This window comes from Cherax quadricarinatus, chromosome 15 (assembly GCF_038502225.1).
Source record: "Cherax quadricarinatus isolate ZL_2023a chromosome 15, ASM3850222v1, whole genome shotgun sequence".
Lineage (NCBI taxonomy): Eukaryota > Metazoa > Arthropoda > Malacostraca > Decapoda > Parastacidae > Cherax > Cherax quadricarinatus.
Genome location: NC_091306.1, coordinates 17051312 through 17066311, shown reverse-complemented (window position 1 = coordinate 17066311; position 15000 = coordinate 17051312).

Sequence of the window (15000 nt, the reverse complement as noted above, 5' to 3'; positions counted from 1 at the left end):
GTTGCAACAGCTGACTACCATAATACAGACCAAATAATGTTTAAGGAAATGAAAGAGGAACTGTTGATATAATGTAACCAAATTAACTTTAAAGAATTTGAAAAGCTTGATAAATGATAGAACGATGATAGAACGTCACATAGTGGAAACACAAGTGTACCGCTGCGACGTACGACGTAGTACAACGTCACATAGTGGAAACACAAGTGTACCGCGGCGACGTACGACGTAGTACAACGTCACTTAGTGGAAACACAAGTGTACCGTTGCGAGGTACGACGTAGTACAACGTCACTTAGTGGAAACACAAGTGTACCGGTACGACGTACGACGTAGTACAACGTCACTTAGTGGAAACACAAGTGTACCGCTGCGACGTACGACGTAGTACAACGTCACTTAGTGGAAACACAAGTGTACCGGTACGACGTACGACGTAGTACAACGTCACTTAGTGGAAACACAAGTGTACCGTTGCGAGGTACGACGTAGTACAACGTCACTTAGTGGAAACACAAGTGTACCGGTACGACGTACGACGTAGTACAACGTCACTTAGTGGAAACACAAGTGTACCGTTGCGAGGTACGACGTAGTACAACGTCACTTAGTGGAAACACAAGTGTACCGGTACGACGTACGACGTAGTACAACGTCACTTAGTGGAAACACAAGTGTACCGGTGCGAGGTACGACGTAGTACAACGTCACTTAGTGGAAACACAAGTGTACCGGTACGACGTACGACGTAGTACAACGTCACTTAGTGGAAACACAAGTGTACCGTTGCGAGGTACGACGTAGTACAACGTCACTTAGTGGAAACACAAGTGTACCGGTACGACGTACGACGTAGTACAACGTCACTTAGTGGAAACACAAGTGTACCGTTGCGAGGTACGACGTAGTACAACGTCACTTAGTGGAAACACAAGTGTACCGGTACGACGTACGACGTAGTACAACGTCACTTAGTGGAAACACAAGTGTACCGGTGCGAGGTACGACGTAGTACAACGAACTTTAACACTACTGCGACAACGCTTCACTGTATATAGAGTATGTAGTGGCAGGAGAAAACTCAGGTAGTGGCAGGAGAAAACTCAGGTAGTGGCAGGAGAAAACTCAGGTAGTGGCAGGAGAAAACTCAGGTAGTGGCAGGAGAAAACTCAGGTAGTGGCAGGAGAAAACTCAGGTAATGGCAGGAGAAAACTCAGGTAATGGCAGGAGAAAACTCAGGTAATGGCAGAAGAAAACTCAGGTAATGGCAGAAGAAAACTCAGGTAGTGGCAGGAGAAAACTCAGGTAGTGGCAGGAGAAAACTCAGGTAATGGCAGGAGAAAACTCAGGTAGTGGCAGGAGAAAATTCAGGTAATGGCAGGAGAAAACTCAGGTAGTGGCAGGAGAAAACTCAGGTAGTGGCAGGAGAAAACTCAGGTAGTGGCAGGAGAAAACTCAGGTAGTGGCAGGAGAAAACTCAGGTAGTGGCAGGAGAAAACTCAGGTAGTGGCAGGAGAAAACTCAGGTAATGGCAGGAGAAAACTCAGGTAATGGCAGGAGAAAACTCAGGTAATGGCAGAAGAAAACTCAGGTAATGGCAGAAGAAAACTCAGGTAGTGGCAGGAGAAAACTCAGGTAGTGGCAGGAGAAAACTCAGGTAATGGCAGGAGAAAACTCAGGTAGTGGCAGGAGAAAACTCAGGTAATGGCAGGAGAAAACTCAGGTAGTGGCAGGAGAAAACTCAGGTAGTGGCAGGAGAAAACTCAGGTAGTGGCAGGAGAAAACTCAGGTAGTGGCAGGAGAAAACTCAGGTAGTGGCAGGAGAAAACTCAGGTAGTGGCAGGAGAAAACTCAGGTAATGGCAGGAGAAAACTCAGGTAGTGGCAGGAGAAAACTCAGGTAGTGGCAGGAGAAAACTCAGGTAGTGGCAGGAGAAAACTCAGGTAGTGGCAGGAGAAAACTCAGGTAGTGGCAGGAGAAAACTCAGGTAGTGGCAGGAGAAAACTCAGGTAGTGGCAGGAGAAAACTCAGGTAGTGGCAGGAGAAAACTCAGGTAGTGGCAGGAGAAAACTCAGGTAGTGGCAGGAGAAAACTCAGGTAGTGGCAGGAGAAAACTCAGGTAGTGGCAGGAGAAAACTCAGGTAGTGGCATTAGAAAACTCAGGTAGTGGCAGGAGAAAACTCAGGTAGTGGCAGGAGAAAACTCAGGTAATGGCAGGAGAAAACTCAGGTAGTGGCAGGAGAAAACTCAGGTAGTGGCAGGAGAAAACTCAGGTAGTGGCAGGAGAAAACTCAGGTAGTGGCAGGAGAAAACTCAGGTAGTGGCAGGAGAAAACTCAGGTAGTGGCAGGAGAAAACTCAGGTAGTGGCAGGAGAAAACTCAGGTAGTGGCAGGAGAAAACTCAGGTAGTGGCAGGAGAAAACTCAGGTAGTGGCAGGAGAAAACTCAGGTAGTGGCAGGAGAAAACTCAGGTAGTGGCAGGAGAAAACTCAGGTAATGGCAGGAGAAAACTCTGGCAGGGTCAGGTAGTGGCAGGAGAAAACTCAGGTAGTGGCAGGAGAAAACTCAGGTAGTGGCAGGAGAAAACTCAGGTAGTGGCAGGAGAAAACTCAGGTAGTGGCAGGAGAAAACTCAGGTAGTGGCAGGAGAAAACTCAGGTAGTGGCAGGAGAAAACTCAGGTAGTGGCAGGAGAAAACTCAGGTAGTGGCAGGAGAAAACTCAGGTAGTGGCAGGAGAAAACTCAGGTAGTGGCAGGAGAAAACTCAGGTAGTGGCAGGAGAAAACTCAGGTAGTGGCAGGAGAAAACTCAGGTAGTGGCAGGAGAAAACTGAGGTGGCAGGAGAAAACTCAGGGAGTGGCAGGAGAAAACTCAGGTAGTGGCAGGAGAAAACTCAGGTAGTGGCAGGAGAAAACTCAGGTAGTGGCAGGAGAAAACTCAGGTAGTGGCAGGAGAAAACTCAGGTAGTGGCAGGAGAAAACTCAGGTAGTGGCAGGAGAAAACTCAGGTAGTGGCAGGAGAAAACTCAGGTAGTGGCAGGAGAAAACTCAGGTAGTGGCAGGAGAAAACTCAGGTAGTGGCAGGAGAAAACTCAGGTAGTGGCAGGAGAAAACTCAGGTAGTGGCAGGAGAAAACTCAGGTAGTGGCAGGAGAAAACTCAGGTAGTGGCAGGAGAAAACTCAGGTAGTGGCAGGAGAAAACTCAGGTAGTGGCAGGAGAAAACTCAGGTAGTGGCAGGAGAAAACTCAGGTAGTGGCAGGAGAAAACTCAGGTAGTGGCAGGAGAAAACTCAGGTAGTGGCAGGAGAAAACTCAGGTAGTGGCAGGAGAAAACTCAGGTAGTGGCAGGAGAAAACTCAGGTAGTGGCAGGAGAAAACTCAGGTAGTGGCAGGAGAAAACTCAGGTAGTGGCAGGAGAAAACTCAGGTAGTGGCAGGAGAAAACTCAGGTAGTGGCAGGAGAAAACTCAGGTAGTGGCAGGAGAAAACTCAGGTAGTGGCAGGAGAAAACTCAGGTAGTGGCAGGAGAAAACTCAGGTAGTGGCAGGAGAAAACTCAGGTAGTGGCAGGAGAAAACTCAGGTAGTGGCAGGAGAAAACTCAGGTAGTGGCAGGAGAAAACTCAGGTAGTGGCAGGAGAAAACTCAGGTAGTGGCAGGAGAAAACTCAGGTAGTGGCAGGAGAAAACTCAGGTAGTGGCAGGAGAAAACTCAGGTAGTGGCAGGAGAAAACTCAGGTAGTGGCAGGAGAAAACTCAGGTAGTGGCAGGAGAAAACTCAGGTAGTGGCAGGAGAAAACTCAGGTAGTGGCAGGAGAAAACTCAGGTAGTGGCAGGAGAAAACTCAGGTAGTGGCAGGAGAAAACTCAGGTAGTGGCAGGAGAAAACTCAGGTAGTGGCAGGAGAAAACTCAGGTAGTGGCAGGAGAAAACTCAGGTAGTGGCAGGAGAAAACTCAGGTAGTGGCAGGAGAAAACTCAGGTAGTGGCAGGAGAAAACTCAGGTAGTGGCAGGAGAAAACTCAGGTAGTGGCAGGAGAAAACTCAGGTAGTGGCAGGAGAAAACTCAGGTAGTGGCAGGAGAAAACTCAGGTAGTGGCAGGAGAAAACTCAGGTAGTGGCAGGAGAAAACTCAGGTAGTGGCAGGAGAAAACTCAGGTAGTGGCAGGAGAAAACTCAGGTAGTGGCAGGAGAAAACTCAGGTAGTGGCAGGAGAAAACTCAGGTAGTGGCAGGAGAAAACTCAGGTAGTGGCAGGAGAAAACTCAGGTAGTGGCAGGAGAAAACTCAGGTAGTGGCAGGAGAAAACTCAGGTAGTGGCAGGAGAAAACTCAGGTAGTGGCAGGAGAAAACTCAGGTAGTGGCAGGAGAAAACTCAGGTAGTGGCAGGAGAAAACTCAGGTAGTGGCAGGAGAAAACTCAGGTAGTGGCAGGAGAAAACTCAGGTAGTGGCAGGAGAAAACTCAGGTAGTGGCAGGAGAAAACTCAGGTAGTGGCAGGAGAAAACTCAGGTAGTGGCAGGAGAAAACTCAGGTAGTGGCAGGAGAAAACTCAGGTAGTGGCAGGAGAAAACTCAGGTAGTGGCAGGAGAAAACTCAGGTAGTGGCAGGAGAAAACTCAGGTAGTGGCAGGAGAAAACTCAGGTAGTGGCAGGAGAAAACTCAGGTAGTGGCAGGAGAAAACTCAGGTAGTGGCAGGAGAAAACTCAGGTAGTGGCAGGAGAAAACTCAGGTAGTGGCAGGAGAAAACTCAGGTAGTGGCAGGAGAAAACTCAGGTAATGGCAGGAGAAAACTCAGGTAGTGGCAGGAGAAAACTCAGGTAGTGGCAGGAGAAAACTCAGGTAGTGGCAGGAGAAAACTCAGGTAGTGGCAGGAGAAAACTCAGGTAGTGGCAGGAGAAAACTCAGGTAGTGGCAGGAGAAAACTCAGGTAATGGCAGGAGAAAACTCAGGTAATGGCAGAAGAAAACTCAGGTAATGGCAGGAGAAAACTCAGGTAGTGGCAGGAGAAAACTCAGGTAGTGGCAGGAGAAAACTCAGGTAGTGGCAGGAGAAAACTCAGGTAGTGGCAGGAGAAAACTCAGGTAGTGGCAGGAGAAAACTCAGGTAGTGGCAGGAGAAAACTCAGGTAGTGGCAGGAGAAAACTCAGGTAATGGCAGGAGAAAACTCAGGTAATGGCAGAAGAAAACTCAGGTAATGGCAGGAGAAAACTCAGGTAGTGGCAGGAGAAAACTCAGGTAATGGCAGGAGAAAACTCAGGTAATGGCAGGAGAAAACTCAGGTAGTGGCAGGAGAAAACTCAGGTAATGGCAGGAGAAAACTCAGGTAATGGCAGGAGAAAACTCAGGTAATGGCAGAAGAAAACTCAGGTAATGGCAGGAGAAAACTCAGGTAGTGGCAGGAGAAAACTCAGGTAGTGGCAGGAGAAAACTCAGGTAGTGGCAGGAGAAAACTCAGGTAGTGGCAGGAGAAAACTCAGGTAATGGCAGGAGAAAACTCAGGTAATGGCAGAAGAAAACTCAGGTAATGGCAGGAGAAAACTCAGGTAGTGGCAGGAGAAAACTCAGGTAATGGCAGGAGAAAACTCAGGTAATGGCAGGAGAAAACTCAGGTAGTGGCAGGAGAAAACTCAGGTAATGGCAGGAGAAAACTCAGGTAGTGGCAGAAGAAAACTCAGGTAATGGCAGGAGAAAACTCAGGTAATGGCAGGAGAAAACTCAGGTAGTGGCAGGAGAAAACTCAGGTAGTGGCAGGAGAAAACTCAGGTAATGGCAGGAGAAAACTCAGGTAGTGGCAGAAGAAAACTCAGGTAATGGCAGGAGAAAACTCAGGTAATGGCAGGAGAAAATTCAGGTAGTGGCAGGAGAAAACTCAGGTAATGGCAGGAGAAAACTCAGTGGCAGGAGAAAACTCAGGTAATGGCAGGAGAAAACTCAGGTAATGGCAGAAGAAAACTCAGGTAGTGGCAGAAGAAAACTCAGGTAGTGGCAGGAGAAAACTCAGGTAGTGGCAGGAGAAAACTCAGGTAATGGCAGAAGAAAACTCAGGTAGTGGCAGGAGAAAACTCAGGTAATGGCAGGAGAAAACTCTGGTAATGGCAGGAGAAAACTCAGGTAGTGGCAGGAGAAAACTCAGGTAATGGCAGAAGAAAACTCAGGTAATGGCAGAAGAAAACTCAGGTAATGGCAGAAGAAAACTCAGGTAGTGGCAGAAGAAAACTCAGGTAGTGGCAGGAGAAAACTCAGGTAGTGGCAGGAGAAAACTCAGGTAGTGGCAGGAGAAAACTCAGGTAATGGCAGGAGAAAACTCAGGTAATGGCAGGAGAAAACTCAGGTAATGGCAGAAGAAAACTCAGGTAATGGCAGAAGAAAACTCACGTAAAGGCAGAAGAAAACTCAGGTAATGGCAGAAGAAAACTCAGGTAGTGGCAGAAGAAAACTCAGGTAGTGGCAGGAGAAAACTCAGGTAGTGGCAGGAGAAAACTCAGGTAGTGGCAGGAGAAAACTCAGGTAATGGCAGGAGAAAACTCAGGTAGTGGCAGGAGAAAACTCAGGTAATGGCAGAAGAAAACTCAGGTAATGGCAGGAGAAAACTCAGGTAGTGGCAGGAGAAAACTCAGGTAGTGGCAGGAGAAAACTCAGGTAATGGCAGGAGAAAACTCAGGTAGTGTCAGAAGAAAACTCAGGTAATGGCAGGAGAAAACTCAGGTAATGGCAGGAAAAAACTCAGGTAGTGGCAGGAGAAAACTCAGGTAATGGCAGGAGAAAACTCAGGTAGTGGCAGGAGAAAACTCAGGTAATGGCAGGAGAAAACTCAGGTAGTGGCAGGAGAAAACTCAGGTAATGGCAGGAGAAAACTCAGGTAATGGCAGGAGAAAACTCAGGTAGTGGCAGGAGAAAACTCAGGTAATGGCAGAAGAAAACTCAGGTAATGGCAGAAAAAAACTCAAGTAATGGCAGAAGAAAACTCAGGTAGTGGCAGAAGAAAACTCAGGTAGTGGCAGGAGAAAACTCAGGTAGTGGCAGGAGAAAACTCAGGTAGTGGCAGGAGAAAACTCAGGTAATGGCAGGAGAAAACTCAGGTAATGGCAGGAGAAAACTCAGGTAATGGCAGAAGAAAACTCAGGTAATGGCAGAAGAAAACTCAGGTAATGGCAGAAGAAAACTCAGGTAATGGCAGAAGAAAACTCAGGTAGTGGCAGAAGAAAACTCAGGTAGTGGCAGGAGAAAACTCAGGTAGTGGCAGGAGAAAACTCAGGTAGTGGCAGGAGAAAACTCAGGTAATGGCAGGAGAAAACTCAGGTAATGGCAGGAGAAAACTCAGGTAATGGCAGAAGAAAACTCAGGTAATGGCAGGAGAAAACTCAGGTAGTGGCAGGAGAAAACTCAGGTAGTGGCAGGAGAAAACTCAGGTAATGGCAGGAGAAAACTCAGGTAGTGTCAGAAGAAAACTCAGGTAATGGCAGGAGAAAACTCAGGTAATGGCAGGAAAAAACTCAGGTAGTGGCAGGAGAAAACTCAGGTAATGGCAGGAGAAAACTCAGGTAGTGGCAGGAGAAAACTCAGGTAATGGCAGGAGAAAACTCAGGTAGTGGCAGGAGAAAACTCAGGTAATGGCAGGAGAAAACTCAGGTAATGGCAGGAGAAAACTCAGGTAGTGGCAGGAGAAAACTCAGGTAGTGGCAGGAGAAAACTCAGGTAATGGCAGGAGAAAACTCAGGTAATGGCAGGAGAAAACTCAGGTAGTGGCAGGAGAAAACTCAGGTAGTGGCAGAAGAAAACTCAGGTAATGGCAGAAGAAAACTCAGGTAATGGCAGGAGAAAACTCAGGTAGTGGCAGAAGAAAACTCAGGTAATGGCAGGAGAAAACTCAGGTAATGGCAGAAGAAAACTCAGGTAATGGCAGAAGAAAACTCAGGTAATGGCAGGAGAAAACTCAGGTAGTGGCAGAAGAAAACTCAGGTAGTGGCAGAAGAAAACTCAGGTAGTGGCAGGAGAAAACTCAGGTAATGGCAGAAGAAAACTCAGGTAATGGCAGGAGAAAACTCAGGTAGTGGCAGGAGAAAACTCAGGTAGTGGCAGGAGAAAACTCAGGTAGTGGCAGAAGAAAACTCAGGTAGTGGCAGGAGAAAACTCAGGTAGTGGCAGGAGAAAACTCAGGTAATGGCAGGAGAAAACTCAGGTAATGGCAGGAGAAAACTCATGTAATGGCAGAAGAAAACTCAGGTAATGGCAGGAGAAAACTCAGGTAGTGGCAGGAGAAAACTCAGGTAGTGGCAGGAGAAAACTCAGGTAATGGCAGAAGAAAACTCAGGTAGTGGCAGGAGAAAACTCAGGTAGTGGCAGGAGAAAACTCAGGTAGTGGCAGAAGAAAACTCAGGTAGTGGCAGGAGAAAACTCAGGTAGTGGCAGGAGAAAACTCAGGTAGTGGCAGGAGAAAACTCAGGTAATGGCAGGAGAAAACTCAGGTAATGGCAGAAGAAAACTCAGGTAGTGGCAGGAGAAAACTCAGGTAGTGGCAGGAGAAAACTCAGGTAGTGGCAGAAGAAAACTCAGGTAGTGGCAGGAGAAAACTCAGGTAGTGGCAGGAGAAAACTCAGGTAGTGGCAGGAGAAAACTCAGGTAGTGGCAGGAGAAAACTCAGGTAGTGGCAGGAGAAAACTCAGGTAATGGCAGGAGAAAACTCAGGTAATGGCAGAAGAAAACTCAGGTAGTGGCAGGAGAAAACTCAGGTAGTGGCAGGAGAAAACTCAGGTAGTGGCAGGAGAAAACTCAGGTAGTGGCAGGAGAAAACTCAGGTAATGGCAGGAGAAAACTCAGGTAATGGCAGAAGAAAACTCAGGTAGTGGCAGGAGAAAACTCAGGTAGTGGCAGGAGAAAACTCAGGTAGTGGCAGGAGAAAACTCAGGTAATGGCAGGAGAAAACTCAGGTAATGGCAGAAGAAAACTCAGGTAGTGGCAGGAGAAAACTCAGGTAGTGGCAGGAGAAAACTCAGGTAGTGGCAGAAGAAAACTCAGGTAGTGGCAGGAGAAAACTCAGGTAGTGGCAGGAGAAAACTCAGGTAGTGGCAGGAGAAAACTCAGGTAGTGTCAGGAGAAAACTCTCAGAGAAAACTCAGGTAATGGCAGGAGATAACTCAGGTAATGGCAGAAGAAAACTCAGGTAGTGGCAGGAGAAAACTCAGGTAGTGGCAGGAGAAAACTCAGGTAGTGGCAGGAGAAAACTCAGGTAGTGGCAGGAGAAAACTCAGGTAATGGCAGAAGAAAACTCAGGTAGTGGCAGGAGAAAACTCAGGTAGTGGCAGGAGAAAACTCAGGTAGTGGCAGGAGAAAACTCAGGTAATGGCAGGAGAAAACTCAGGTAGTGTCAGAAGAAAACTCAGGTAATGGCAGGAGAAAACTCAGGTAATGGCAGGAAAAAACTCAGGTAGTGGCAGGAGAAAACTCAGGTAATGGCAGGAGAAAACTCAGGTAGTGGCAGGAGAAAACTCAGGTAGTGGCAGGAGAAAACTCAGGTAGTGGCAGGAGAAAACTCAGGTAATGGCAGGAAAAAACTCAGGTAGTGGCAGGAGAAAACTCAGGTAATGGCAGGAGAAAACTCAGGTAATGGCAGGAGAAAACTCAGGTAATGGCAGGAGAAAACTCAGGTAATGGCAGGAAAAAACTCAGGTAGTGGCAGGAGAAAACTCAGGTAATGGCAGGAGAAAACTCAGGTAGTGGCAGGAGAAAACTCAGGTAATGGCAGGAGAAAACTCAGGTAGTGGCAGGAGAAAACTCAGGTAATGGAAAAAACTCAGGAGAAAACTCAGGTAATGGCAGGAGAAAACTCAGGTAGAAAACTCAGGAGAAAACTCAGGTAGTGGCAGGAGAAAACTCAGGTAATGGCAGGAGAAAACTCAGGTAGTGGCAGGAGAAAACTCAGGTAATGGCAGGAGAAAACTCAGGTAGTGGCAGGAGAAAACTCTCAGGTCAATGGCAGGAGAAAACTCAGGTAATGGCAGGAGAAAACTCAGGTAATGGCAGGAGAAAACTCAGGTAATGGCAGGAAAAAACTCAGGTAGTGGCAGGAGAAAACTCAGGTAATGGCAGGAGAAAACTCAGGTAGTGGCAGGAGAAAACTCAGGTAATGGCAGGAGAAAACTCAGGTAGTGGCAGGAGAAAACTCAGGTAGTGGCAGGAGAAAACTCAGGTAGTGGCAGGAGAAAACTCAGGTAGTGGCAGGAGAAAACTCAGGTAATGGCAGGAGAAAACTCAGGTAGTGGCAGGAGAAAACTCAGGTAGTGGCAGGAGAAAACTCAGGTAGTGGCAGGAGAAAACTCAGGTAGTGGAAAACTCAGGAAAAAACTCAGGTACTGGCAGGAGAAAACTCAGGTAGTGGCAGGAGAAAACTCAGGTAGTGGCAGGAGAAAACTCAGGTAGTGGCAGGAGAAAACTCAGGTAGTGGCAGGAGAAAACTCAGGTAATGGCAGGAGAAAACTCAGGTAGTGGCAGGAGAAAACTCAGGTAGTGGCAGGAGAAAACTCAGGTAGTGGCAGGAGAAAACTCAGGTAATGGCAGGAGAAAACTCAGGTAATGGCAGAATAAAAATTCTGTTGGAGGCAGAAAAAGGTTTAATTCTATCTTGACAACGTTTCGCTGTATATTGAGTGAAACATTGTCAATATAAAAGTTGGTTGTGCTCTCCGGGAACGTCAGTGAGGCAGGAAGCAACATCTGATACAAGATAATGTGACAAATATTGTGGTGGTACCGCAACAAACTTCTCTCTCTCTGGAAGCCCATATTAACCGTCTTCCATGGCCAGTGTATACACGACTGACAAACTTGAGGCGTATACCTTCAAGAGCCATGTATAAACTTCGAGTATGCAGAACCAGTGTGGAGCTGATACAGAAGCTCGAGAAAGTGCGGGGATTTACACCCTGACAAGTTCTGAAGATAAGAATGGTGAATTATCAGGCAAAACTAAAATAAATAACCAAAACAGTGGGGCGAGATGAGCATTTAACACTCGGATGAGCCAGAGGGATGTTAGGAAATACTTATTAAGCATAACGGAAATGGGAATTGGAAATAGAGACAGGTTGTCGATTTAAGCTTCAGGAGGGGACTGGGAAGATACCTAAAATCAGTACCAACAAAGTTGGTCAGGTACTGATAGGTTGAATTGCGTGTGGGCAGCAGTAACAGCCTGGTTGTTCAGGCCTTGATCCACCGGGAGGCCCGGTCAGGGACTGTTCACAGGGGTTTTGATCCACGGAACGACCTCCAGATGGACTCCAGTTAGATGGGAATATAAATGGCGACATGACAGCATTCAAGACACTGGGAGCCAACTACACCAGTTAGGTAACAGCTGAGAGGCTGAGCCAGGCACTAGAGCAACTGCCTGTGATCACAGTCTGGTGAGCACAGCTCACCGAGCACAATTCCTTGATTTTATCCACAGGAGCGCAGATGCTCCTGTATGTTCGTGTTTGAATCTCATGTGTTGGTGTTTGAATCCCATGTGTTGGTGTTTGAATCCCATGTGTTGGTGTTTGAATCCCATGTGTTGGTGTTTGAATCCCATGTGTTGGTGTTTGAATCCCATGTGTTGGTGTTTGAATCCCATGTGTTGGTGTTTGAATCCCATGTGTTGGTGCTTGAATCCCATGTGTTGATGTTTGAATCCCATGTGTTGGTGTTTGAATCCCATGTGTTGGTGTTTGAATCCCATATGTTGGTGTTTGAATCCCATGTGTGGGTGTTTGAATCCCATGTGTTGGTGTTTGAATCCCATGTGTTGGTGCTTGAATCCCATGTGTTGGTGTTTGAATCCCATGTGTTGGTGTTTGAATCCCATGTGTGTGTGTTTGAATCCCATGTGTTGGTGCTTGAATCCCATGTGTTGGTGTTTGAATCCCATGTGTTGGTGTTTGAATCCCATGTGTTGGTGTTTGAGTCCCATGTGTTGGTGCTTGAATCCCATGTGTTGGTGTTTGAATCCCATGTGTTGGTGTTTGAATCCCATGTGTTGATGTTTGAATCCCATGTGTTGGTGTTTGAATCCCATGTGTTGGTGTTTGAATCCCATATGTTGGTGTTTGAATCCCATGTGTTGGTGTTTGAATCCCATGTGTTGGTGTTTGAATCCCATGTGTTGGTGCTTGAATCCCATGTGTTGGTGTTTGAATCCCATGTGTTGGTGTTTGAATCCCATATGTTGGTATTTGAATCCCATGTGTTGGTGTTTAAATCCCATGTGTTGGTGTTTGAATCCCATGTGTGGGTGTTTGAATCCCATGTGTTGATGCTTGAATCCCATGTGTTGGTGTTTGAATCCCATGTGTTGGTTTTTGAATCCCATGTGTGGGTGTTTGAATCCCATGTGTCGGTGTTTGAATCCCATGTGTTGGTGTTTGAATCCCATGTGTTGGTGTTTGAATCCCATGTGTTGGTGCTTGAATCCCATGTGTTGGTGTTTGAATCCCATATGTGGGTGTTTGAATCCCATGTGTTGGTGTTTGAATCCCATGTGTTGGTGTTTGAATCCCATGTGTTGGTGTTTGAATCCCATGTGTTGGTGTTTGAATCCCATGTGTTGGTGTTTGAATCCCATGTGTGGGTGTTTGAATCCCATGTGTTGGTGTTTGAATCCCATGTGTTGGTGTTTGAATCCCATGTGTTGGCGTTTGAATCCCATGTGTTGGTGTTTGAATCCCATGTGTTGGTGTTTGAATCCCATGTGTTGGTGTTTGAATCCCATGTGTTGGTGTTTGAATCCCATGTGTTGGTGTTTGAATCCCATATGTTGGTGTTTGAATCCCATGTGTTGGTGTTTGAATCCCATGTGTTGGTGTTTGAATCCCATATGTTGGTATTTGAATCCCATGTGTTGGTGTTTAAATCCCATGTGTTGGTGTTTGAATCCCATGTGTGGGTGTTTGAATCCCATGTGTTGATGCTTGAATCCCATGTGTTGGTGTTTGAATCCCATGTGTTGGTTTTTGAATCCCATGTGTGGGTGTTTGAATCCCATGTGTCGGTGTTTGAATCCCATGTGTTGGTGTTTGAATCCCATGTGTTGGTGTTTGAATCCCATGTGTTGGTGCTTGAATCCCATGTGTTGGTGTTTGAATCCCATATGTGGGTGTTTGAATCCCATGTGTTGGTGTTTGAATCCCATGTGTTGGTGTTTGAATCCCATGTGTTGGTGTTTGAATCCCATGTGTTGGTGTTTGAATCCCATGTGTTGGTGTTTGAATCCCATGTGTGGGTGTTTGAATCCCATGTGTTGGTGTTTGAATCCCATGTGTTGGTGTTTGAATCCCATGTGTTGGTGTTTGAATCCCATGTGTGGGTGTTTGAATCCCATGTGTTGGTGTTTGAATCCCATGTGTTGGTGTTTGAATCCCATGTGTTGGTGTTTGCAGATGACACAAAACTCGTGAGGAACTTACTAAAATACACAACAAAAATCTTACAGTAAGACGCGGACGATCCACAAGGACGACCTATTAAAAATGGCCGCTTGAATTCAACGTTAAGAAGTGGACGGTGATTGATAATGACAAGAGAAAGGAGGCCAGTGGGATCTTAAGAGCAAGTGAAAGGTCTCAGGTTCGATTCCCGAGCCTCCGTGCACCTGCCGCCTCTGTTAAACAAGTAGTGAATGTCTCACCTGGCTGTTAATCAACGCTTGTAGGTGGCATCCTGGGGCCTCCCACCATGAACACCTAACAGTTAACATGTACATAAATGGTTCAGAAAAGCGTCAAGTTTATAAATCAGACATATGTACAACACTTGGGTATCTTTACTGAGGAAACGTTTCGTCACACAGTGGCTTCATCAGTCCTGTGCGCGGAAGAATGGTGGAGATGAGAAGGAGTTTGTGGTAATCAGTCCCTCAGCCTGAAAGCGATGTAATCAGTCCATCAGTTATGATAAGAATACAGTATGTGAGCGAAGAAGTGACTTATATATTGCAGACAGACTGAGGGACTGATTACCTCAAACTCCTTCTCATCTCCACCATTCTTTTTTGTATCGGACCGATGAAGTCACTGTGTGGCGAAACGTTTCCACAGTAAAGATACATAAGAACATAAGAACATAAGAAAGGAGGAACACTGCAGGAGGCCTGCTGGCCCATACTAGGCAGGTCCTTTACAATTCATCCCACTAACAAAACATTTACCCAACCCAATTTTCAATGCTACCCAAGAAATAAGCTCTGATGTGAAAGTCCCACTCAAATCCAACCCTTCCCACTCATGTACTTATCCAACCTAGATTTGAAACTACCCAAAGTCCTAGCCTCAATAACCCAACTAGGTAGACTGTTCCACTCATCAACTACCCTATTTCCAAACCAATACTTTCCTATGTCCTTTCTAAATCTAAACTTATCTAATTTAAATCCATTACTGCGGGTTCTCTCTTGGAGAGACATCCTCAAGACCTTATTAATATCCCCTTTATTAATACCTATCTTCCACTTATACACTTCGATCAGGTCTCCCCTCATTCTTCGTCTAACAAGTGAATGTAACTTAAGAGTCTTCAATCTTTCTTCATAAGGAAGATTTCTGATGCTATGTATTAATTTAGTCATCCTACGCTGAATGTTTTCTAACGAATTTATGTCCATTTTGTAATACGGAGACCAGAACTGAGCTGCATAATCAAGGTGAGGCCTTACTAATGATGTATAAAGCTGCAGTATGACCTCTGGACTTCTGTTGCTTACACTTCTTGATATAAATCCCAGTAATCTATTTGCCTTATTACGTACGCTTAGGCATTGCTGTCTTGGTTTAAGGTTGCTGCTCACCATAACCCCCAAGTCCTTTTCGCAATCTGTATGGCTAAGTTCTACATCATTTAATTTATAAGTACTAGGGTTATGGGCACTCCCAAGCTTCAGAACCTTGCACTTATCTACATTGAACTGCATCTGCCACTTTTCTGACCAAGAATAGAGTTTGTTTAAATCCTCCTGAAGTTCCCTAACATCTACGTTTGA